The sequence below is a fragment of the Berghia stephanieae genome, chromosome 2 (assembly GCF_034508935.2).
Source record: "Berghia stephanieae isolate SIO BIC M18660-M18661 chromosome 2, UCSD_Bste_1.3, whole genome shotgun sequence".
Lineage (NCBI taxonomy): Eukaryota > Metazoa > Mollusca > Gastropoda > Nudibranchia > Aeolidiidae > Berghia > Berghia stephanieae.
The window spans coordinates 63609712-63612211 of NC_088361.1; positions in this window are offsets into that span (position 1 = coordinate 63609712).

Consider the following 2500-nt stretch of genomic DNA (forward strand, 5'->3'; position numbering starts at 1 on the left):
AATCAATGTTTGGATAGTATAAAGAAACGTTTTAGGTAACACGTAGTTTTGTTTGCTGGTATGTTTCATGTGTTTGTTGTGAGTAAATTACAGAAATGTATAGATAGTTCGAAGATGACGTCACTCAGGTCTTTGTTATTGTTTTTTGCCATCCGCGTTTATGAGTAATGCTCACTGAACTGTATTAGACTGACTATAAACGTTCATGGATACACACAGTTTTGTGTGTTGGTCCGTTATACTTCCGGATGGCAATGTTATGAGCTTCTTAGCCAAGCGCATACTATCTATAGCGTCTATGACACACTAATTATTAACGAATAGGAGAGTAAATTGAATGCACTCGGTTTACAGACTTACAAAAAGAAAAATGGCTCAAAATTTCGAAGTATGCACAATTTGGAACTTGTAACTGCATTATTCTACCCTGAGCGATATGTGGGGGCATTTCTTAATTCCTTTCTTAAAGCCCATAATATGGCAACATGAAAAATGTTTTGTATACAATAGATAGTATGAAGTTGACGTCACTCAGGTCTTTGTTCTTGTTTTTTTTTTGTCATCCACGTTTATGAGTTTTAAACGTTCAAGGTAACACATAGTTTTGTGTGTTGGTCCATTATACTTCCGGATGGATCGATAGATAGTGTGCACTTGGCTAAGAAACTCACACCATTGCCATCCCGAAACGGATGTGTGCGGCTATGTGGTCAAGTGGTATGATACTCGCTTTCGGATCGGAATGCCCTGAGTTCGAGCCTCGCTCGGCGCATAGTTGAGTCCTTAGAAAAGGCTCTTTACTCACAATCTCTCATCGTCCTGGTTTAAAATGAGTACCTGGCCGTTAACAGAGTTGTCTCTGTCCGGAAAAAAAAATTGTAATATCGCCTGTCAGGGACGCCTTGTAAAGCGCTTTGAGCACATTTAATGGATATTGCGCTTTATAAAAGCTTAATTTTATTATTTTACAAAATGTATTAAGTAGGAAGCATCAATTCAAGGCTACCGAGGATTTTTCTGCATTGCCTTAGTTATATATTGAAAGCTGATGTGATCCATCTGTCACAGAGGTGAATAGTGTTCATGTAATTCTCCCTTATACTATTCGTTTACGTAAAATACTCACTTATTCTGCCTGCAATAATAATTGTACCAATGTACAGAGCCATGTGTAATGTTTAAATGATTGTGTGTGATATAAGGGGCATTTCCTGGTAAATGTATGGAATATTACTTGAATAGATTCCCTCCCTTCATTTCCAAACTAAGTAAGGATTTGGACGCAATGTTCTGATTTATTTACAAGGTGAGATATCCATTGATTAATAGTTTAAGAAAATTATTTACTTACAAATGTATTGAATTAGAATACTTATTGTTTTGGTCTTTGATTAAATTATATCGAATGCTGAATGCATGAGCAGAAAATAGAAATGCTTTTGTTAGAGATCGATGTGATATTAAATTTTAAGTTCCATAAAGGATCAATAAAGTATATTTTATCATGTCTTATTTAATTTTAAGTCTATTTTCAAAAGGAGGAGGAAGAGCCACGACGGAAAAAAATCCAAGTCTCTCTCTGCCATCAAATTTAACTCGGAATTTCGAAGACAATTATTTTTATTATTATTATTATTATTATTATTATTATTATTATTATTATTATTATTATTATTATTATTATTATTATTATTCTGCTAGTGAATAGCTATATTAGGTAATGATAATCTTTAAAATGGAGAAAGCACGCAATTTCTTGAAATGCATATATTTTCTTTTAACTTAATAAAAAATAATAAAACTAATGATATGATGATGATGATGATGATGATGATGATGATGATGATGATGATGATGATGATGATGATGATGAAGTTATCCCAGTATAAATGTGATCTAAGGGGCAATATCAGGATAATGTTTAAGCAAAGTTAATTTTATAGTTTTCTCCCTTAACTTGCACATTAGGAAAAGGATTGAACTTCAAAGATTTGGAATACAACATCGAACACAGAATGAGCTGTTTTATTTTCAGGGTGGAAGTTATATCTCAAACCTGACGTCCATTTTAACAAATGAACTGCCGTACTCTCGAAAAACACGTATTTTAAAATTTGGCCAAAATAATCGCCCTTCAAATATCGATACGATTTAAATGTCCATCATCTTGGCAAAAACTCTCAACCCGTGAACATAACGAAGTTTCTGGTTTGAGAGTTTTTGCCAAGATTAGGGTCATTTAAATCGATCGATATTTGAAGGACGAATTTTCTGGCCAAATCTTCAATTACGTGTAGCTGTTAACGGGTTAACCTAATAAATGGTAAAGAGATATGAAGAAAAGTAATGTGTTCTCCCTAGAGACTAAGAAATATGTATACTAGCTACTTGCGCATTTTTCATTTTGTCAGCATCAAATGATATCGGAAATCGTCATTTATCATATCAATTATTGTAAAAAAAAAAGATAACTTACTGTGAATTTTTAAAAAATTGTCTA